At 64.3% G+C, this 22,118-nt stretch overlaps 1 long non-coding RNA gene across 1 annotated transcript; it reads left to right on the top strand.

The window, feature by feature from the left end:
* The first annotated feature begins 824 nt into the window (after positions 1–824).
* Positions 825–18,397, top strand: LOC119564523. The gene is made up of 4 exons (XR_006287678.1): positions 825–908; positions 2,579–2,673; positions 5,841–5,966; positions 18,259–18,397. It is a non-coding gene; the product is annotated as an uncharacterized LOC119564523 (long non-coding RNA).
* The last annotated feature ends 3,721 nt before the right edge of the window (positions 18,398–22,118 follow it).

The raw sequence follows: 22,118 nt of genomic DNA, 5'->3' as shown, positions 1-22,118 counted from the left end.
ACCATACACCGCGGTCTATAACGCCCACGCAGGGACAGGATGCGCTGGGGAACGTAGCCGAGGATGGACTGGCACCGGCCTCACTGGCACCTGGAGAGTCAGATCTCCGTCTCACCCAGGGCCTCGCTGGCCAGCGGCCTGCTCCGGGGGCCGGCGTGCGAAGGGAGGGCCGCGTGCTCGTGGATCGGGCTGGCTGCGTTTGGCCTTCTCTTTGCGCTGGTAGAAATGATGGCATGGGGGCCGACCTTTTTCCCAAGGGCTCAGCGCCCCCAGCGGGGGCCCAGTTCAGGAGGGCAGGGGGCTGGTTCTCGGGGGAATGTGGCTGTGTCCCGCTGCTGAGCACTGGGCAAACCTGCCCCTTAGGTGCCTAAACGGGGGGCTCCCTGGAAAACGGCCTAGCATGCAGGGCCACACTGGATCCAGCCCTGCCAGGGGTTTGACGCCCTCTTGGCACCGGTGTGAGGCCGGCCGGCGGCGCGGGGAATGGGCCACTCTGCACCAGGGGTAGGTTTAGGAGGTTTTTCTCCAGTCCAAAGGGGGAACAAAGTCTTGGTCCGCCGGGGGAGGGATGGCACCGCCCATATCACCCCTGCCAGCTCCCAGCCCTGCTCTTCCTTGTCGCTCCCAGGCTGGGCGGCAAACTCCGGGCCCGCACTCGGAGGCGCTGGGGCTGTGCGCCAAGGCGCCCTGGGAAATGGAGTCCCGCTTCCTCGCCAAAGAGCCTCCTGGAGAGGCAACTTTGGGGGGCCCCTGGACTACAACTCCCAGCAGGCCCTGCGGTCCCCCCCACCTGCTGTAGGAGCGGCTCGGTAACAGATCAAGGGGGGGAGGCATGTGTAAGTTTCATTTGCTTCCTAGTTAAATGCAGCTTGGAGCCGCCGGCCGGTCTGCGGCAGGAGACAGAGTGAGTCCGACCCAGCCCCCTGCCGAGCCCCCCGCTGCAGCCCCCTGCAGAGCCCCCCCACGAGCCCCGCTGCAGCCCCCTGCCCAGCCCCCGGCGAGCCCCGCTGCAGCCCCCTGCCCAGCCCCCCCGAGCCCCGCTGCGGCCCCCTGCAGAGCCCTCCGCTGCAGCCCCCTGCAGAGCCCCCCCGAGCCCCGCTGCAGCCCCCTGCCCAGCCCCCCCGAGCCCCGCTGCGGGCAGGGCTGGGCTCCGGGCGCGCTGCGTCCGTGGAGACGCGAACCGCAGCGGTGGCGGCCGGGGGGTGGGAGGGACATTGAGCCCCCCGGGGGGGTCCCCCAAGGCGCCCGGTTCTGCTCGCCGAGCCCGGCCAGCCCCCCGCGGTCTCCCCGGCTGCCCCGGTCCCGGATCGGAGAAGCGGGGTCTGGGCTGCCCAGGGGACCCCTCGCTGGCCCTGCGATTGTCCGCCCGGGGGGTCCCGCGGCTCTCCCCGGGAGCGGGGTCCCGGCCGGCTCGGGGACGTTCCGCTCCCTGCAGGGACCGGCCGGCGCGGATTAGCCGGCGGGATTTAATGGGTTTCGCGCTTCGCTGGCGCCGGGACACGAGCTGTGCCGGGGATGCGGGTTTGCCCGGGCTCCGCCGGAGCAGCGCCGCGGCGTTCCCGGCTGGGCTCCCCAAAGGCGCCCAAGGGAGTTGGGCGCCCGGTTCCCATTGGCGTGAAACCTCCCGTTGACTGGCCCAGCGCGCAGGAACAGCAGCCGCGGGAGCGATCCTGGAACGTGCCCCAGAACTGGGGGGGGGGGAGGGGGGCTGAGATCTGCGGCCTTTTGGGGGCTGCTGATGGGGGGTCTTGGCTGGCCCCCGATTGACCGAGCAGAGCTGGAGTGCGTGGGGGGAAGGGCAGCCCCTGGGCCCCTCAGACAGGACGCTCAGCAGGAGAAGCGGTGGCCCAAGGGGCTGGTGCGATGCTTGGCCCTGCAGACGGAGGAGTGAGCGGATGGGGCCGCTCTGTCCCGCAGGGGTGAGGCGCATCCCCGATCCTGCGCCCAGTGCTGGGGTTCCCACGGGCCTGACAAGGTGGAGAAAGGAGCCACAAGGGTTCCAGGGCTGAAGGAAATGCGGGCAGAGAGACCTGTACAGCCGTACCCACCGGCCTGGCGTGCGGTGTAAGTACCTTCCTGGGCAGAAAATACCAGATCCAAAGGGCTTTGGAGTCCAGCCTAGGGCCCGGCCGCGGGAAGGTGAAGTCAGAGAAATGGGAAACAAGGCTCATCTCAGAGAGGCCACAGGTGGTCTGGCAAATCCCCTGGGCCCCTCAGGCTCATGTTGTGAGCAGGGCGGGTGACTGACCCAGGGCACTGGTGGGCTCCCCGTCTCCTGGGGTCTGCAGACCCAGGCTGGCGACTTTCTGGAAGAGGGGGGCTTTAGCCAGACACAAGTCACTGGGCTCAGTGCAGGGGGAACTGGCTGAAGTTTGAAGGCCTGGGACGTGCAGGTCAGACTCGCTGATCTGATGGTCCCTCCTGGCCTTATACGCTGTGAATCTATGAAAACCAGACATGCCCCCACACTTGGGGCTGAGATAACTTTGTCCCCTTGTCGATTGCATCGTGGTGTGCATGGCTGTGATCAGTCCTCGGCGTGTCACGAGCCGTGTCCTACGTGCCTCCCTCATCCCAGGACAGTCAGACTGCTGAGCAGAGGACAAAGAGGAACCAGGAAGGCAGAGGTTGCCAATCAGCTATTCTGAGGCTACTAGAAGAGCGGGTGGCAAGGTCTGGGTTTCCCTGTTGAAAAATAGTTTTGTTGCAATCAAAATGGTTTGCAAAAATGGTGCAAAAAATTTTTTTTTTGGGGGGGAGGATCAGAAATTAAACAAAATGAAAGTTTTTGCTTAGTCTCATTAATATTTTTGTTCTGTTTCTGTTCCTGATGTTCAGATATTTGCCCCCCCCCCCCCCGGTACTTTTTTTCACTGGGAAAAGGTGAAGAGTCGGTGAGGAAGGGGCTTTTCTCCTGCCCCTAGAATCTGAAATTGGAACCAAACCAAAAATCGCTGGGCGAGATGAAACTTTGTTTTGTTTCGATTTTGTGGGGGTTAAGACCCAGAGAATTTAGTTGAAGCATTTTTAATAAAAAAAATGGGTTTGAATGTTTTTGGCAGGAGACACTGTTGATTTGTGTGGCCCGCTCTCACGGTCAGGCAGGGAGCGGCATGTGGCCGGGGTGGGTCTGAGACTTGGTTTTGAAGCCCCGCGGCTTCCTGGTACCACAAGTGCCCATTCTCATCCTGCCTGGGCACTGAGATCCCTGAGGCTTTGCCTCAGTGTCTCTGCTCAAATTTGCAGTGACCCAGAGCCAAACCTGGACAGCTGAGCACTTGGCTTATCCATCAGTGCTCCAGACCACAGTGTACAGGGTGCGGGTTGGGGTACATCTACCCATGTGCCACTCTGCGCAGGCATCTGGCTTAGAGTGCCACTGAAAGGTGAGTCACGGGGGGCGTGTGGGCCTGACCCCCAGCTCAGGCGGGTCAGAGGAGCAGGAGGGATGGGACATGATGTCCAGTGGGGGAGTGTGGCGAGAAACCACTGCTGGGAAAAGCTTGGGGTCTGGGCTTCTCTGCCCCCGGGCACAGCCCTGCTATGGTTAGCGAGCGTTAGCCGTTATTGTGCTGGCGGTGCCCAGGCACGCAGCAGGGATGCAGACACCAGGGCTGCCCTGCCCACTGCGGGCTTGACTCATCCCTGCCCATGCAAATGCCCTGGCTCTGGCTGCTTTGGCTTCACCCACTTTACAGCCCCATAAGCCGCTGCAGGAAGTACATTGCCAGGCGGGTTCCAAATATCCCCTTTGGCCTGGTGCCTCCCAGCTGTGCTGGGGGAAGATGGGAGGTGATGGCTGGGCCTGCCCTGAGTGACGTTCTGTACATGGCCCAGCCATCACCTCGGCTTCTCCCCACGGGGCAGGTGGCGATGCCTGGAGCTGAGTGTGTAGCTTGCCCTGGGCCTGAGATTCCCCAGGTGAGCCGTGTGCGCTGGTGTCCGTGCCAAGGCTCTGGATGGGTGTCTAGTAATGGCCCGTTTCCCATGCCCTGGAGGGAGGAGCAATAGGGCTGCCTGGCTTCAAACAGCAGCCCCAGGCCCAGTGTCCCCCATGGGGCTCAAGTGGGAGCATCTCCACTCCCACCCTCCCAGCTGAGCCGGGCCGGATGAGGCTCCCCAGGGACCCCTCCTGCCGGTGCTGCCCCTTCACCAGCTGGAGGGGTCCTGGGGAGCCCTGTGAGCCCCTTCCTGGCATCTGGGGGGCTCTTCCGGCCCCTGCGTCCAGGAGCGGCACCAATCTGCAGCTGTCCTGGCCCCATCAGCCCTGCCCTGGGCTGCCGGGAGCCGGCGCCTCTCCTTGGCGCGTGGAGCCGGCTGCAGCCTGCCAGGACCTGCCGCTTGCGGCCCCACCCAGGCTCCAGCCACCTGTACAGTCACCAGGAGTGAGGCAGCGTCTGGCTTGGGGAACGGGCGAGCCGGGGCCTGCCGTCTCCTCAGCACGCTCTGCTCCTGTCCGGGCTCCTCTCGGCAATGGCCACTGCTCCTGGCTACCTGTGCCCACCGCCGCCCTTCCGTTCTGCTTCCCCCACTCCCAGCGAGCCCAGCCTGTCCCCGGATCTCCTGCCCAGCCCCCTTCTGACACCATCAGATGTGGGCGGCTGCAAGCTGGCTGCCCCCAGCCCGCTCCAGGGCAAGCCTCAGGCTCCAGCAGCAGCTGCGGGGAATAAATAGTCCAGCAGCCGCAGTCTGAAACAGCAGCCGGCGCCTTCCGAGGGGGCCCAGGCTGTCACGGCCCCTCCTAGCACGGCCATTCCCAGACCAGCAGGGGTGGCTGGGAGGAGCTGGGGTCAGACATGCCCCCAAGGCTCTGTCTGCCTGCTCCATCTTGCCTCCTGCTGGACACGTGCCATCGTTTGGGGCTCCTGGCTTGTGCCCCCCCACCCCTGGTGGCCCATCTCTAGCCTGGTACGGCCTGGGACTCTCACACCGCTTTACAGGGAGCCTTGCAGCCCCCGCTGGTCGGGCAGCACCACCGCCTGATTTGACAGTCGGCAGGTAGAGGGAATGGGACTTGGCCAAGGTCATACAGTGAGTCAGTGTTGGCTGGGAGTAGAACCCAGGAGTCCGGGCTCCCAGCCCCCCTGCTCTAACCACCAGTCCCCACTCTCCTGCCAGAGCCAGGGACAGAACCCGGGACTCCTGACTCCCAGCCCCCCTGCTCTAACCATTAGACACCACTCCCCTCTCACACCCATGGATAGAACCCGGGAGTCCCCTGCCAGCTGCTGTAACCTCTGTCCAAACAGGTATCCCCGTAAAGGGGACCCCTCCCCGCAGGCCTCTGCACTCAGCCAGCGTTCACCCTCCTGCCCAGGCCGCTCTGTGGTGTGTTTGTTCTGGGCGTGGTTGGCTCTGAGCCGGGGAGTCACAGGGGATGGCAAAGACAATGCCCATGTGAGGGCTGCTTGGCTCGGATCGCAGGGGTGCTAGGCAGTCGCCTGGAGGAGAGAGAGGGCAGGGCTGGCAGTGAATGTGGCACAGAGAGGACTGTACAAGAGACCCAGGTTCAATCCCCAAGGCCGGGCTATCGTGCCTGGGGCCAGCTGGGGCAGGGGGCACCCCGTGATCCTGCAGCACCCCCTGTGGTGGGTCTAGACAAGCCCCATGCAGATCTCCGTGGCCCAGGCTCGTGCCATGCTGGGCCTGGGGAGGAGGCTGCTCTCTGGAGGGGAGGGATGGAAGCAGCAGAGGTGCCCTGCTTGGCCCCAGACGCCCTGGGAGCCCCTACGGGTCGCACCCTCCGTGCCGAGGTGGCTGAGGGCTCGGGGCTCGATTGGAGCTGCTGTCAGTGCGTCAGAGCAGGGTCCTGTTCTCAGGCTGCGTTAATCTGTCTGCAGGAGCCAGGCCAAGGAGCTGCGAGCGTGCTGACTCACGAACCCGCTCCCCCTCCAGATCTGGCCGGCCTGGGAGCCAGGACAGTGCCGCCAGCCGGACCCCGGAGCCGCCGGCCTCTGAACCGCACGGTCTGTCTCCATGGGAAACCTGGGTGGGAAGGCGGCTCCTGGGCTCACCCCTGGGAGAGAGAAAGGAGTGGGGGGAGGGCAGGTAGACGGATGGGTGATGCTCCGTTCCTGCAGCGTCTCCTTTCCCCTGGGGGCCTGAGCCCTGTGCCGCACTGGGATCCCCTGGGGCCTGGGCCAGAGCGTTAGCCCTGCCCTCCAAGTGGGCACTGTCTGAGCCTGCACCCAGCCCGTGCCCTTCAAGGGGGCATCATGCAGCGGCCCCCCTTGGCCCTGTGCCGGGGAAGCAGGAGGCTCCTGCCTAGCTCTGCAGCGGGCATGCGGTGCTTTGTGTGCAGCATCCCGCCAGCCCCTGGCCAACTTCCCCACCAGCCACTGGGCCCCGATGACACCACGGACTGGCTGGAGCAATGGGCCCCCACGGCAGTGGACCCAGCGAGGGCCGGGGGGAGTGGGCGCCCCGGAGGCAGCGAGGCCCAGAGGAGCCTCCCGTCAAGGCAGTTCCTCCCGCCAAGGCAGTTGTCTCAGCGCCGTCATGATGGAGATGGACGTGCCCCAGAGCCCGTCTAGTCCACCCAGGCCCTGGGCAGGGTCATGCTCCTCTCCCGTCCCTCGCTGCCCCTCAGCATCGGGAAGTTCTTCCTCAGGAGCCCCGGGGACCCAGCTGGCTCAGGCCCTGACCCAGGGTAGCAACCACAGCCTGGAGCAGGCAGGAGCCGGGAGCCCCTGCCCCAGCCAGCTTCCCAGTCCCGCTACTCTGGTGCCTGACCCGTCCCGCCAGCAGACCCCGGCGTAGCCTGGAAGTGTTACCGAGTGGGCTGGGGTCTGAGGGGTCGGACAAAGATCTAAGTCAGGGTTTGATGGCAGCAGAAATCGCCGTCCCGAGAACCCCACCCCAGTGTCTCCTTCAGAATCCACTGCCAGGCCCTGGACCCGGAGCCAAGTTCAGGGTATCGGGCCGGCTTCTCAGGGGCCTGGGCAGCTGCTGCGGCCGTTGGCTGTGCTGAAATGGGGGGTGCTCAGCATTCTGGGGTTCAGGGGCCCCCTCTGCAGGTTCCTCAGGGGGCGTGCCCGGGCCCAGGGCGCTCGCAGGCCCACAGCAGTGCGTCCGAGAGCAGCCGGGTTGCCAACCCGCCAGGGATGTGCTAGGGTCCCTGGGAAGGGAAGACGAAGCCGTGAGGAGAGCTGGCGTCAGGGCAGCTCTGCCGGGAAGAGCCGGCCCGGTTCCCATGGCTCAGTCACAAGGCGCAGGGGAAGTCGCGGGCCGTTTATTACGCGGCAGTCGTGGGCTTGGCAAACGCACCGGCAGCTGGGCCAGGCGGACGTGCTGCAGGAGGAAACGCTTTACATCCCCTGCCGCCACGGGCCGTTCGCTGCTCCTGCCCTCGCACCCCGGTGCTCGGGCGAGGACAGATCACACGGGCTCGCCCTGGAGGAGTTAGCTCAGTGGTGTCAGCAGGTGCAGGGCCGGGGGGGGGAAGGCTAGGAATAGCTCCCGCCCCTCCCCCACTAGCCCCAGCTGTCGGGGATCCCGAAGCAGCTCGACCCCGCAGGGCTCCCAGAGGGACGGACGCGTCTCCTGGACAGGCCCAGGAATCGCCCCCCCACCCCCACCCCATTTGGCTGGGAGTTTCCCGGGGGCTCCCCTGTCCCCACCCACTGACCCCGCTCCCAGCCTGGGAAGCCAAGGCACGAGAAGGGAAGCAGATTTTACAGCGGCACACAGTGGAGTCCTGGAGAATGAAACCCAGGAGTCCTGGCCGCCAAGGTGCCCCCACGCCCACTAGCCCCTGCTCCCCTCCCAGAACCCAGGAGTCCTGCCTCCCACCTTGCCTTGCTCTAACCACTAGGCTTCTGTGCAGGATTTCTGAATGGGGGCTGGGGAGGGGATGGCCCCACACTCTGATATTGGCAGCCCCCCCTTAGCCATCCTGTGCTCCCCTCCCTCCTTGCTGGCTGTCCTTTTGGGCGGGGGGGGGGGGGGGATCCTCCCCTGACAGTCGCTGCTCAGGCCGTGTGGGCGCTGTGAAGGCAGCCGGCTCCGTGTGACATGGCCCTGATTCCCTGGGGGAGGGGAGGGGGGACCCCCATCCCGACAGGTCCTGAGCGGCCTGCCCCTTGGTGTCCAGCAGTGGGTGAAGCTGCTGCAGGGCCTTGGGCAGGGCCCTGGCCCCGATGTGTGGAGCGGGTGTGGTGCAGCTCTGGGGCATTGTGGGGCAGCAGTGGGGGCAGGCTCAGCCCGCTGCTCTGTGCCAGGGCCGGCAGCGGCTCCCTGCAGGGCGGCCTTGAGGGTGGGAGGCTGCGTGGTTTTACTGCCCCTCCCGTGGTCCCTTTATGGCCGCAGACGGTGTGTTGGGGGAGCCGCCCTGCCTTGGCCCTGCGTGTCTCTCCGCGTGACCTGGCAGGTGCCATCCTGAACTGCCGGGAAAAGTACAGCCGGCTGGACTTTACTCCCGCCAGGGCGGGGCCCGGCTCTTCACAGCCATCCTGCCCCGGGATGCAGGGATAGAATCAGCGTTTCTTCAGGCAGTCGGGACTAGTGGGTAGAGCAAGAGGGAGCCTGGAGTCAGGGCTCCTGGTTCTGTTCCCAGCTCTGGGAGAGGAGCAGCATCCAGCGGTAAGAACGGGGGTGGGGGAGTCAGGACTTCTGGGTTCTGGTCCCAGTTCTACCACTGACTGGCTGGTGGACTTTGAGAAGGGCATAGCCCCTCCCTGCCTCAGTTTCCCTGTGTGTAAATCAGGGCTCTCCTGGGAGAGGGATGCCTGAGGGCAGCACACGGGGCCTCACATAGGATCTGGCCCCCTTGGGGCATTTTGCAGCCTGAGTGGGCAAGGCCAGACCGGGCTTGACCCGGACAAATGGAGCTGGTGAGAAACACACACCTGCAGCTGCAAATCCCAGGCTCCTTCTGGTCCCTGAAGAACCAACCCCCCTGCCTTGCCCACCAGAGTGTGACAAATCCTAGCTCATGCAGCATCCTGGGAAGGGGGCTTGGAGCCTGGCAGCCCCACACCGCTGCCCCTTTGGTCCCAGAGCCCAGCTCAGCCCTGCAGGGCCCTTCCTGCGCCCAGGACGCTCCTGATGTGCAGCTGGGGCGGTGGGAGGAAATTGGGTCCCATTAACGCCTGCGAGGGGCTGGCTCTGCCAGCAGGTTCAGGTGCACCCAGGCTGTGGGGTAGCCCTGGGTGCTGCCTCAGGTCTAGTGCTTTGATGGGGAGGGAACCATTGTTCGTCTGGGAAGTCCCTGTGTGCTGGGCTGGGAAACAGCGGGCAGCCCAGGCTGGGATCCCTGGGTTAGCAACAGCCTCCCGCCCCGTATGGACCTGGGTCCTTCAGCACCACTGGAGCTAAAGGGGCAGCTCCTTTATCTGGGCAGCAGTAGTAGACTGTTACCCTCTATGCTGAACAGCCCATGAGGTGGATACAAGATGTGTTTTACAAACTCCTGCATTAGGAGCTGGGCTCTGTCCTCCTTACTCCCGTTCGATGCTGGTGTCTCTCCAGATCTATGCTGCTGTAACAGGAGAATCAGGTCCTGTCTCTCAAGACTCTGGGCGGGGATTTATCAGGCTCTGATTAAATGAAGAGTGTGACGAAGTGGGACTGTTCTTAATGTTTCCTCTGAATAGTGTGGGGGTGCCTCAGTTTCCCCTATGCAGTTCTTAAATATCTAGGTGGTGGCGTAAGGGTGCATGATCATTGCAGAGCCCTAGAGGGCAGGTGTGTGCAGGGGTCTGGACACACAGAATGGCCGACACCCTGTTTCCTGGCAACTGATGGCCTGGGCCCTTCCCCCCTGCAAGGTGAGAGCTAAAGGGTTGGAGAACAAAGAAATCCGGTGACCTCCTGGCCCGGGGCAGGGACAAAGCCCAGAGGAGGGGGGGCTGGAGGGGGTTTCAGTTTGGGGCTGGCTGGGACATGGAGTGAAGTGCAGACGTGGTTGTCTGGCTCACTGCCCCCCAAAATGGACCCGGCTGAGGGGTCCTGTTCTCTGCACCTACAAGCTCTGTGTTAGACCATGTCCCTGTTGTCTAATAAACCTCTGTTTTACTGGCTGGTTGAGAGTCCCGTCTGACTGCGGAGTTGGGGGGCAGGACCCCCTGGCTTCCCCAGAACCCCGCCTGGGCGGACTCGCTGGGGGAAGCGCACGGAGGGGCAGAGGAGGCTGAATGCTCCGAGGTCAGACCCAGGAAGGTGGAAGCCGGGTGAGCTGTGTGTCCTGCAGACAGGCTGCTCCCAGAGAAGAGACTTCCCCAGAGTCCTGACTGGCTTCGTAGGGAGCAGTTCCAGAGCATCGCCTGGGGACTCCGTGACAACTGGTGGCAGCTGTGGGATGTACTGCACCCCATGGATGGCACTTCCTGCAGTAAGTGACGGGGGAGCAGTAAAACGAAGGGGGATTGACGAGGACCAGGCGTGCTGAAGGCTCAGAGAGGAGCGGTTTCAGGGGGCCGTTAACCCCTGGGAGTGTGTGACCAGCGAGAAGGACTGCGCAGTAACAGGGTTCCCCGGGGGATTGCAGCGAGCAGTCCAAGGGGCGGAGGAGTCTGCAGCTCGACCCTGGCAAAAAGGTGGTGACCTCGAGAAGGCTGGCACACTAGGGGTTCTCCCTGGAAACCGTGGGGAGCTGAGAGCGCACAGGCCTGTGAGTCCACAACAACTTGGGAAGAGCGGAGTGATGGCCTGTCACCGTCTCCTTAAGAAGGACGTTGTAACCGTGTGCAGAAAGAGAGGGTTGTGCGTTGGAAAGTTCACCAAAGCACAGTTCATCGTGCAGCTGGAGGAGGATGACCGCTCTAAGGAACAGATTCCTGACCCCAAATGGGGCTATAGCAGGATCTGGGAGCAGCTGGAGTAGTAGCCAGACATCCCCAAGACTCCTGTCCCCGGCCAGACGAGGGTCTTCACAATTGGGTTCCCCATCCGGGGATCGGAGACGGACGGGATTGGAGCTGAGTCCGAGAGAGCAAGAGGACTGTGAGAGACAGCGAGAGTCCAAGAAAGAGCTGCAGAAGCAGCAGCAGCATGAACTGGCGGTGGGGGAGCGGAGAGGCACAGGGGACCCCCCAGGGGTGAGTGGGGATAGACCCCGGGGGGGCCAGTTCTGCAGGGAACCTTGAGACTAAATTGCTGCCCCTGGTTAAGGAGTGGGGGGATGTGGATGCCCACCTCACTGCCTTTGAGCAGGCTGGAGATTTGAACCAGGGGGACCCTGCGGAAAAGCCCCCGTGTCTAGCTCCCTTGCTGGGTCCCAAGGCCATAGACTCCGTCAGCCAGATGGGTGGGGAGGTGGACAGGCTCCCCCTCCTGACCCCAACCTATATGTCTGTGTGGAGTTTCCTGGGGCCAGGCCCCTCAGACCTCCAGTGGGAGCGGAAGGTGGTGATCAATGGGGAAAAAGAAAAGGAGTCCTTGTGGCACCTTAGAGACTAACCCATTTATTTGAGCATGAGCTTTCGTGAGCTCACTTCATCGGATGTAGCTCACGAAAGCTTATGCTCAAATAAATGGGTTAGTCTCTAAGGTGCCACAAGTCCTCCTTTTCTTTTTGCAAATACAGACTAACATGGCTGTTACTCTGAAACCGATCAATGGGGAGACATTCCTGGGGTGGCGAGATCCTGGGACGGAGAGAACTGTTGTCAGGCCCTGGGTGGTGCAGCCTCAGATGCTGAGGGGCTGGGTGAGCTGGGTGAGGGTCCCAGGGATGAAGCCCCTCGCCCTGCCTATGGCCCTCTGTGCAGACCCAGGAGGGGTAGGTCTGGCTGGCCGTTGGGGTGCTCCAGGATACCAGCTGCGAGACCCTGTTCTGGGGTGACTGTGTCTCTTTGGGACAGGATCCAGGCCCTGCTCCGGTAACTGCCAAGGGTTTGAATTTGAATCCAGGGAACCAATCGGCGGAGAGGGAAATGGTCAGTGAAAATGCAGATGACCAGGCTGGCAGGGGGGAGGAGATGCTAGGCTCAGGATACCTACCTGCCTGCCTGTAACCAGACCCCTGGGGCTCTCCGCCCCTCTTGCACTCCGGAGAGGGGGCTCAGGCTGGCTCTGATGCAGTGAGGAAAGCAGCGAGCTCGCTGCCTACCCCCACTGGGACAGCAAGGGCAGCGCTGAGCACAGGGGGAGCTGAGACCCCAGCTGAGTGGGGGGAGACACAGGCCGGGCAGGGGATCTGTGGGGAGTGGCAAGGTGCTGGGTAAGGAAAGTCTGGATGAGCCTAGGCAGCCTTGTGAGCTGATGGCTTTGTCTAGTCAGCAGGGTGGGAAGGCGAGGAGAGTGGAAGCTGAGTGTCCCTGGACCTTACCTGTTAGCTGGGTGGAGAATTGTGACAGGGAAGGAAAGTGCCTGTGTCTGTCAGGGGTATTGACTTGCCCATGGAGGGAGCTACCCCGATCTCCAAGCAGTTGTCTGTGACCAGCCTTGTGTGCTGGGACAAGGGGAATGAGATCCCAAGCTGGGTGTCTGGGAAAGGAGAAAGTGTGTCCGGCTCTTCTTTGTCTGTGGAGCAGACAGAAGGGGCCTTTCAGCCTGTGATGGTTGAGGGTAGTGCAGTTGTCTCAGAGCTGGTTCTGGATTCAGCTAAAGCCCAGGAAGGGAAGGGTCCTAAGTTTGTGTCTGCTCGGGAGAATGGCCCTGTAACTCGGTCGCATCCAGTTCGTGTCTACGTAAAACCCCAGAGCCCAGACAATTCTGGTGCTTGTATTTTGCCTGTTGCTAGTGTGTTGTTGGGAAAGGGTGGAGCAACTCTGTCTAATCAGGGTGCGATCCTAGCCAGGGCACAAGGAGAGCAGAAAGGTGATGTGATTGTGTTACCTACTGAGGGTGTGGAAACCTGTAGCAAGAAGGAAAAGATTCCTGAACTTGTGTGTGGCAAAGGGAAGGAGAATGCTTCTGACCTTTTATCTAGGAAGTCTGTAAGTTTGCCTGAAAGGGGATTGTGTAGGAATCCGCCGGATGGGCCAGAGGTAATTCTGGATGTAAGGGAGACCCAGAAAGAGTCTGTTGTTGCTCAGGAAAGTGTTCCTCTAGAGCAAGCCCTCGTTAAAGAGGGTAAGAGCAGAATTTCTGTGAGGGGTGAATTGTTGCATAGAAAATCCCTAGGGAAAGGAATCCTCATGGAGTCTTTGCAAGCAGTTTACTGCCACTGAAGGGTGTGAAAGTGATTTAATCAAGAAAGTTTCAATTCCTAACGGCCAGGAATTTTCTGTGGTGAATGGATCCACTGACTTTCCTGTTGAAAGACCCAGTGTGGATAGCTTTGAGAAGGTGTTTGTGAAAGCTGTTAAGCTTTGTGAAAGCTGTTAAGAAAGTTAAACAGTCCTATAACCAAGTGGCTGTGTTTGGCCAGCTTGTTGGGGAGAAGACCCAATCCCAGTTTGACCCCCTGGGGTTTTGGGGTGGCCAAAGGGCACGGGCCGCATAAACCTTCCCACATGCAGCCTGCGAGTGCTATCGACCACCCCCGACCTGAGGGAGGGTGTGAAACTGGAAGGGCCTGGTGTAACTCCTACCAAGGAGCGGGAGAGATGCTGGGGCATCCATGGGAACGTTGGTGGCTTCGAACTTCCCCAGGTCACCTGCTAAAGTGACCCCGCTCAGTTCGATCTCGAAGGGGGGAGAGATGTAACGAAGTGGGACTGTTCTTAATGGTTCCTCTGAATAGTGTGGGGGTGCCTCAGTTTCCCCTAGGCAGTTCTTAAGTATCTAGGTGGTGGGGTAAGGGTGTATGATCGTTGCAGAGCCCTAGAGGGCAGGTGTGTGCAGGGGTCTGGACACAGAGAATGGCCGACACCCTGTTTCCTGGCAACTGATGGCCTGGGCCCTTCCCCCTGCAAGGTGAGAGCTAAAGGGTTGGAGAACAAAGGAACCAGGTGACCTCCTGGCCCAGGAAAGGGACAAAGCCCAGAGGAGGAGGAGCTGGAGGGAGTTTCAGTTTGGGGCTGGCTGGAGACATGGAGTGAAGTGCAGACGTGGTTGTCTGGCTCACTGCCCCCCAAAATGGACCCAGCTGAGGGGTCCTGTTCTCTGCACCTACAAGCTCTGTGTTAGACCATGTTCCTGTCGTCTAATAAACCTTCTGTTTTACTGGCTGGCTGAGAGTCACGTCTGACTGCGGAGTTGGGGGGCAGGACCCTCTGGCTTCCCCAGGACCCCACCTGGGCGGACTCGCTGTGGGAAGCACACGGAGGGGCAGAGGAGGCTGAATGCTCCGAGGTCAGACCCAGGAAGGTGGAAGCCGGGTGAGCTGTGTGTCCTGCAGACAGGCTGCTCACAGGAAGGAGACTTCCCCAGAGTCCTGCCTGGCTTCATGGGGAGCAGTTCCAGAGCATCGCCCGGGGACTCCGTGACAAAGAGACTTTAATGCAAATTGAAATTCGCCCCCCATCCCCCTGACTGCTCCCCTCCCAACACCCCCCTTGAATGGGGTTTGTGTTTGGAGTCAGATATTCTCAGCTCCAGCAACTCAGCCCCAGCTGGCTCCAGGCAGCAGGATCCCAATGACACCCCCCCCCCCCCCCCCCGCCCCTTCCCAGAGTTAAATAATAACCCAGGGCAGCAGGCAAAGCACGTCCTGCCTGAGCCCTGGGCCCTGCGTTCCTGGCTCCGTTGCTAGGATCTGGGCTGAGGTAGTTTAACGATTTGAATAACCGTGAGGGTTAATTTAACCCCTTCGGGGCCTCCTAGGCAGCTGTGTGGCTGCACATGGCCTCCCTAGATCCTGTCAAGCGAGGAGACGGGCTTCCAGATGAGACCTGAGGTGTGGTGTGAGTCCAGGACCTGTTATCCTGGCTCTGCCACAAGTCCTGGCCCCAGGTGGTACCTCAGTTTCCCTGTCTGTATCCCGGGGATAATGAGACGGGTCCATCCCTGGGGGGATGAGTTTGTCGATGGAAAGTGCTGTATAAGCAATAAAAGATCCTGCAACATCTTGGAGCTGACTTGGCTTCTGCCCCAGTGGCCTTGGCCTAAGTGGCCCCTCCCCGTGCAGTGTTTCTCTGCCTGGCTGCTCCACCCCACCCCAGAGGTGGCTGCTTTTCGGTGCTGCTGAGTGTATGGAGGTGCAGGAGCTGCGGAGCATCATTGAAAGTGGGGGGTACGGATTTGCTCCCTGAACCTCCTCTTCCCCTCTCAGCCCCCTCCCCCACCAGCAACCTGACCCTCCCCCAGCCCAGGAGCCCCTACACCCACCCCCCCAAGTGTGAGTGGCAGTGTGACCTGGCACACGGGGTCACAGTGCTGCTCAGGTTTGACCAGGCCAGAAAGTGGTGGGTGAGGATCATGGCCCGGGTGGCCCCCCCGGCTCCGCAGCCCATGTGGGTGGCAGGGCACTTTGGAGACATCCACCCTCTGGATGTGATGGGGTGAAAAAACACCAGAGGTTATTGTGATGAACAAGAATGGGAACGCTCGCACAAGGATGGGAAATGAGAGGTTTCTGCAGAGCTGCGACCCCGTGTGGGGGGAGAGCGCAGGGCTGGGAGAGCAGGGGCTGTGGGTCGGGAGTGAGGGGCACCCGGAAGAGCTTCGGGGAGCCCAGGCTGGGATAGCAGGGCGCTGCGGGTTGGGAGTGAGGGGCACTGGCAGAGCCGGGAGAGAGCTGTCACGGAGTCCCCGGGCGATGCTCTGGAACTGCTCCCCATGAAGCCAGGCAGGACTCTGGGGAGGTCTCCTTCCTGTGAGCAGCCTGTCTTCAGGACACACAGCTCACCCGGCTTCCACCTTCCTGGGTCTGACCTCAGAGCATTCAGCATCCTCTGCCCCTCCGGGCGCTTCCCCCAGCGAGTCCGCTCAGGTGGGGTCCTGGGGACGCCAGAGGGTCCTGCCCCAACTCCGCAGTCAGACGTGACTCTCAGCCAGCCAGTAAAACAGAAGGTTTATTAGACGACAGGAACATGGTCTAACACAGAGCTTGTAAGTGCAGAGAACAGGACCCCTCAGCCGGGTCCATTCTGGGGAGCAGTGAGCCAGGCCACACCGTCTGCCCTTCACTCCATGTCCCAGCCAGCCCCAAACTGAAACTCCCTCCAGCCCCTCCTCCTCTGGGCTTTGTCCCTTTCCCGGGCCAGGAGGTCACCGGATTTCTTTGTTCTCCAGCCCTTTAGCTCTCACCTTGCAGGGGGGAAGGGCCCAGGCCATCAGTTGCCAGGAGACAGAGTGTAGGGGTGCCTCAGTTTCCCCTATGCATTTCTTAAGTCTCTAGGTGGTGGGATAAGAGGGTGTAATTGTTGCAGAGCAAAGGCTCAGTGTACATAAATGGCCGACACTCTGTCTCCTGGCAACTGATGGCCTGGGCAGGGGGCTGCGGGTCGGGAGTGAGGGGCACCTGCAGGGCTGGGGGGCCCAGGGCTGGGCTAGCAGGGGCTGCGGGTCGGGAGTGAGGGGCACCGGCAGGGCTGGGGGGCCCAGGGCTGGGCTAGCAGGGGCTGCGGGTCGGGAGTGAGGGGCACCGGCAGGGCTGGGGGACCCAGGGCTGGGCTAGCAGGGGCTGCGGGTCGGGAGTGAGGGGCATCGGCAGGGCTGGGGGGCCCAGGGCTGGGCTAGCAGGGGCTGCGGGTCGGGAGTGAGGGGCACCGGCAGGGCTGGGGGGCCCAGGGCTGGGCTAGCAGGGGCTGCGGGTCGGGAGTGAGGGGCACCGGCAGGGCTGGGGGGCCCAGGGCTGGGCTAGCAGGGGCTGCGGGTCGGGAGTGAGGGGCACCGGCAGGGCTGGGGGGCCCAGGGCTGGGCTAGCAGGGGCTGCGGGTTGGGAGTGAGGGGCACCGGCAGGGCTGGGGGGCCCAGGGCTGGGCTAGCAGGGGCTGCGGGTCGGGAGTGAGGGGCACCGGCAGGGCTGGGGGGCCCAGGGCTGGGCTAGCAGGGGCTGCGGGTCGGGAGTGAGGGGCACCGGCAGGGCTGGGGGGCCCAGGGCTGGGCTAGCAGGGGCTGCGGGTCGGGAGTGAGGGGCACCGGCAGGGCTGGGGGGCCCAGGGCTGGGCTAGCAGGGGCTGCGGGTCGGGAGTGAGGGGCACCGGCAGGGCTGGGGGGCCCAGGGCTGGGCTAGCAGGGGCTGCGGGGCGGGAGTGAGGGGCACCGGCAGGGCTGGGGGGCCCAGGGCTGGGCTAGCAGGGGCTGCGGGGCGGGAGTGAGGGGCACCGGCAGGGCTGGGGGGCCCAGGGCTGGGCTAGCAGGGGCTGCGGGGCGGGAGTGAGGGGCACCGGCAGGGCTGGGGGGCCCAGGGCTGGGCTAGCAGGGGCTGCGGGTCGGGAGTGAGGGGCACCGGCAGGGCTGGGGGGCCCAGGGCTGGGCTAGCAGGGGCTGCGGGTCGGGAGTGAGGGGCACCGGCAGGGCTGGGGGGCCCAGGGCTGGGCTAGCAGGGGCTGCGGGTCGGGAGTGAGGGGCACCGGCAGGGCTGGGGGGCCCAGGGCTGGGCTAGCAGGGGCTGCGGGTCGGGAGTGAGGGGCACCGGCAGGGCTGGGGGGCCCAGGGCTGGGCTAGCAGGGGCTGCGGGTCGGGAGTGAGGGGCACCGGCAGGGCTGGGGGGCCCAGGGCTGGGCTAGCAGGGGCTGCGGGTCGGGAGTGAGGGGCACCGGCAGGGCTGGGGGGCCCAGGGCTGGGCTAGCAGGGGCTGCGGGGCGGGAGTGAGGGGCACCGGCAGGGCTGGGGGGCCCAGGGCTGGGCTAGCAGGGGCTGCGGGGCGGGAGTGAGGGGCACCGGCAGGGCTGGGGGGCCCAGGGCTGGGGGTTACCAAGGCGACACGCAGGCTGCACCCTGGTATCTAACCCGGCTCCTCGCTCCGGCTCTTCAAACCACCTGCTCTGCCCCCCGCGCTGAGCCTGCAGCCCCCGGCGCCCTCTGGTGGCCAATCCGTCTCCTCACTGCCAGTCTACCAGTGCCATGGGGGCATGGCCCCCCAGCGCCATCTCCCCTCACCTGCAGATGAAACCGTCTCTGATCCCCCCCAGGCTGATGACGAGGCTGCCCGGGCCGCCCTGTAAGACCCCCGCCAGCCCCACACTCAGCCTCTGCCAGATCCCAGTGGGAACCTTGGGCCGGGTGCCCAGGTGGGAAAGGCGGCCGTGCCCAGAGGCAGCTCCCAGGGTGTGCAGGAGCCCTGGGCCCTGGCTCTGGGGGGGGCGTCACTCCTGGGGCACGCCCGGCTCGTGGGTTTCCAGCCGCCTGGCCTAATGCTGCCTGTCTGGGGATGCCAGGGCTGTGGGAGCAACAGAGAGACACGTGTGTCCCATGCCGGTGGCCAGGACGCGGGTTCCACTCCCTGCGCCCCATGGCTCGCCCTAATGCCCAGTGCTTTCTCCCTAGGTGTGGGACGGAGACGGGACCTTGGGACTGGCCCAGTCCCGGTCGCTGCTTCCTGAAGCAGGGGGTGGTGCCACGCTCCCCACATGGCAGCTGGGTGACCCCCATAAGGCCGGTCAAACTGGACGCCTCGGGCCCACGTGAGACACCCTCAGGCCAAAGCCCACCCGCCCGCCACTCCCACCTCAGCTGGGACTCACCAGCAGCCACCCTGCACCATGCCAGCCAGGGGCCGAAGGGATCGGCTGTGGGCAGATACCACGATGCCACCACCATCACCGGTGGGTACAGCTGGGACCTGGGGCACTGGGGTAACCACACAGGGGTTGGCCTACTGGGGGGGCTGAGCGGGCGTGAGTCCGAGGGCTGCAGAGTTCACAGTGGGGACCCCACCCTCCAGGGCACTGGGGGGCCTTCTGCCTGTGGGGGACCCCGTCCGGCCGCATCATGGGAAGGACCCGAGCGCCACTGGCCACCCCTGCTGCCATCCCAGGCCCAGCAGCCTGTCAGGGAGTTGGGCACCCAAGGGCAGGTGACCCCAGAGCATGTCCTGGGCCTGGCTAGGCTGCTGTCCTGCCTCTCCCCCGACACTTCCCCTTGGAGATTTTCTTCGCTGCCCGGGCTGTGGCCAGCAGGTGGCGGCAGGACCTTTCCCAGAGCGGCAGGGCTGTGACTCGGGAACGTGGGGTCCGGGGAGTCTGGGGCTCAGTCCTGACACGCTCCGTGCCCGGCCTCCAGGGGCCGCTCGTCCTGTGCGCCCACAGCCAAAGAAAGGCAGAAGCCAGATGGACTCAGGGCAGTCGGGCAATCGAGGGGGCACCGGCTCCCATCTACCCCAGGAAGGGGGACTGCCTGGCTCGCGGGGGACCCGGGACCTGTCCCCTCTAGGGGTCGCAGGCTCCCATCTGCCCCAGGACGGGGGACTGCCTGGCTCGCGGGGGACCCGGGACCTGTCCCCTCTAGGGGTCGCAGGCTCCCATCTGCCCCAGGACGGGGGACTGCCTGGCTCGCGGGGGACCCGGGACCTGTCCCCTCTAGGGGTCGCAGGCTCCCATCTGCCCCAGGACGGGGGACTGCCTGGCTTGGGGGGGATCCGGGACCTGTCCCCTCTAGAAGTCGCAGGCTCCCATCTGCCCCAGGACGGGGGACTGCCTGGCTCTGGGGGGGGGAAGGGGACCCAGGACCTGTCCCCTCTAGGGGTTGCGGGCTCTGATCTCGCCCTGGGCGGGAACTGGAAGTCGTTGCCCTCAGCTGGTCAGAGGCCCCGTGTGAACGGAGCTAGCGGGCTGAGAAGAAACACAATGAATCCCCGAATGACACCGACACTGACGCGGTGGGAACCAGCCCTCGGGGGGGACCCGAGCAAAGAGACAGGAGGTGGAAGGGTCTTGTGGTCCCCGAACACAGACTGTTGCTCTCTGAGCAGGTGCCTGTGCCCTGGGGCCTGACCGGGGCCTCTGGCTGCTGCAGGAATATAAATGGTTAATCACAGTGACCTGGGCCCCTCTGGGTCAACGACTCCCTCCGGGACTTGGGGAAGTCACCTCAACTCTCTGTGCAGCCCCTGTAGCCCAGCCCTGCCGGTGCCCCTCACTCCCGACCCGCAGCCCCTGCTAGCCCAGCCCTGCCGGTGCCCCTCACTCCCGACCCGCAGCCCCTGCTAGCCCAGCCCTGCCGGTGCCCCTCACTCCCGACCCGCAGCCCATGCTAGCCCAGCCCCGGGTACCCCCCGCAGCTCCGCCAGTGCCCCTCACTCCCGACCCGCAGCCCCCTGCTAGCCCAGCCCCGGGTACCCCCCGCAGCTCCGCCGGTGCCCCTCACTCCTGACCCACAGCCCCTGCTAGCCCAGCCCTGCCGGTGCCCCTCACTCCCGACCCGCAGCCCCCTGCTAGCCCAGCCCTGCCGGTGCCCCTCACTCCCGACCCGCAGCCCCTGCTAGCCCAGCCCTGCCGGTGCCCCTCACTCCTGACCCACAGCCCCTGCTAGCCCAGCCCTGCGGATGCCCCTCACTCCCGACCCGCAGCCCCCTGCTAGCCCAGCCCTGCGGATGCCCCTCACTCCCGACCCGCAGCCCCCTGCTAGCCCAGCCCTGCGGATGCCCCTCACTCCCGACCCGCAGCCCCTGCTAGCCCAGCCCTGGGCTCCCCCCAGGCTTTGAGAACCCCCCACCCCACAGATCTGCCTGTGCTTCCCAATCCCACAGCTGCCTGCTATCCCAGTCCTGGGCTCCCTGCGCCCCACAGCCCTGCCAGTGCCTCTGAATCCACCCCATGGCTGTCCCTCCTTCTAGCCCAGTCCTCCCACCCAGCTCCCCTCCCCGCCTCACTGAGCCCCGTTCCTCTCGCCCCAGACCTCTGTAGCTGTGGCAACGTCCCCGAGGTGGAGATCATCAGCCTGCTGGGGGAGCAGCTGCCCCACTACACCCTGCGGGCCGACACGCTCTTCGGGTACGAACACGACGACTGGCTGCACACGCCCCTGCTGCCCCCCGAGGCGCCCACCCCCCTGACGCCCCAGCAGATTGAGGAGACCCTGAAGTATTTCCGTGAGTGCCGTGGGGCGCCCCTGGGGGCCAGCGAAGGGACGTGGGGGGAGCTGGGTACTGGGGTCCCATTGGGGGTGAAGGGGGAAGGGGCTAGGGGCCCTGAGCCAGGGCAAGGAGCAGGTCTGGGGGGGGCTAGCTGGTGCCCCTTCCCGGGCCAGCCCCCCCCAAAGCTATGGGGCAGCTCCCCCCCATGTCCAGGACACAAGAGCAGAGCGGGAGTTAATTGCAGCTAATTAGGTTGCGAGGGTGCAGTGGGGGGATTTCCAGGCTGCAGCCTCCGTCCTCTCTCAGGGACCCCTGCGCTGCCGGATGGGATCAGGGGGCTAGTGAGGGGGGTTTACAGTGAGGGGCTCCTCGGGAGGGGACAGCAAGGACAGTTTGGAGGAGCCTCTGGGGTGCACCCCCAGCTCCCTCTGCCCCCCGTTAGGCAGGGGCTGGTGGCCTTTCCCTCCAGGATCAGGCCTCCCCATGGGACCCAGGCCATTACCAGCTGGTGCCAAATGTGTCTTGCCCCTCATGGGGTGCCTGGCTGCTGTGCGGGCCCCACACCCTGCACCCACTCCAGTGCCATTCTGGGTGCAGGTTCAGGGGCCTGGTTCAGTGTCGCTGCCCCATGGGCTGAGCTGGTGGGAGCTGGTCTAAGCCGCTAGGTGTATGCTGTCCACCCCCACCGCCCGCAGGGGGACCCCCGGCTCTGCCGCCTTCAGGGGGGTCCTCCAGCTCCACAGCCCTCTGGGGGACCCCCAGCTCCACTTCCTCCAGGGGGACCCCCCAGCTCTGCTGCCTTCGGGGGGACCCCCAGCTGCTGGAGTCCTGGAGCAGCCCACGTGCAGAGGAGCTGGAACCCTGGGACCAGGATGCACATTCACAGAGCCCCCATTCTGGGGGGGGGAGGGGGGGGAGACTTGTGCCCTTTGACCCCTTGGGACTGGTGAAGCTGAGGGGGGCCAGGAAGGGAAGCACCATGGGGCCAGGTGGCTACCCCTCTCTGGGGGCTTTGGGGTCAGAGGTTCGGTGCGGGGCACAGACAGGATTAGCTCTGATTCCTTTGTGATTATTGTCCATGTGTTGTGAGAGCAAGAGGGGAGGGGGCAGATTAGAGCGGGGGGGGGGGTCCTGACAGGGAGGGAGTTATGGGGGCAGGGCAGGGACTGTAGATGGGAGAGGGGAGGAGGTCTAGGTGTGGGGTGGGGAGGGCGTATAAATGGGCCACTGAGAATTTAGCCAAATTTGCCCAGTCCCACTGGGCCAGGTCTGGGAAGGGACCTCGGGCAGATGGCAGCAGCCCCTCCCCTCTGGGACACCCCAGACCAAGGGG

This window comes from Chelonia mydas, chromosome 27, assembly GCF_015237465.2.
Source record: "Chelonia mydas isolate rCheMyd1 chromosome 27, rCheMyd1.pri.v2, whole genome shotgun sequence".
Classification (NCBI taxonomy): domain Eukaryota; kingdom Metazoa; phylum Chordata; order Testudines; family Cheloniidae; genus Chelonia; species Chelonia mydas.
Note: the sequence above shows the minus strand (reverse complement) of the source record. Positions and strands in the feature narration are given on the sequence as shown.